The following is a 671-nucleotide window of genomic DNA, read 5'->3' on the forward strand; positions in this document are numbered from 1 at the left end:
GTGGGCCCCGCTGAGTCCCGGGGCCCCAGGCCTGGCTCGGGCAGGGGTACTGTGAGCAGAGGAGGGGAGCGGTCGCAGGAGACTCTCAGTGCCCATCCTCAGATTTTTATTTATTGTGTCAGGCACTTGTGAAGTCCTTTATTTTCCATTAAAAAAGAAGAAATGGTAAAAACTACAGGAAATAATACGACAACCACGTACCTACCATCAGGGTTTTGCAAATATTACTTTTTTTTTGCTGACTTGCTTCAGGGATTTCTTATTAAAACATAAACTAGGGGTGCCTGGGTGGCTCAAATGGTTAAGCGTCTGCCTTCGGCTCAGGTCGTGGTCCCGGGGTCCTGGAATCGAGCCCCGCATCGGGCTCCTGCTCAGCAGGGGGCCTGGTTCTCCCCCTCCCTCTGCTTCTCCCCCTGCTCACGTTCTCTCTCTCTGTATGTCTCGAATGAATTAAAAAAATAAAATAAAATAAAATAAAACATAAACTAGATTCAGCTCAAGCCACACTCTCCCTCCGACCCTCGTGGAATGTGAGCCCGATTCCGAGCTTGCTGTGCCTCATTTCTGGGCGGGCTTTTACCAATTTACTACATACTTAGAAATCCACAGATACCATACAAAATGCGTACAAACTTCCACACACAGTATTATACGCTACATCAATTTTAAAA

The sequence above is a fragment of the Leptonychotes weddellii genome, chromosome 16 (genome assembly GCF_054177405.1).
Source record: "Leptonychotes weddellii isolate Sample4059 chromosome 16, ASM5417740v2, whole genome shotgun sequence".
Lineage (NCBI taxonomy): Eukaryota > Metazoa > Chordata > Mammalia > Carnivora > Phocidae > Leptonychotes > Leptonychotes weddellii.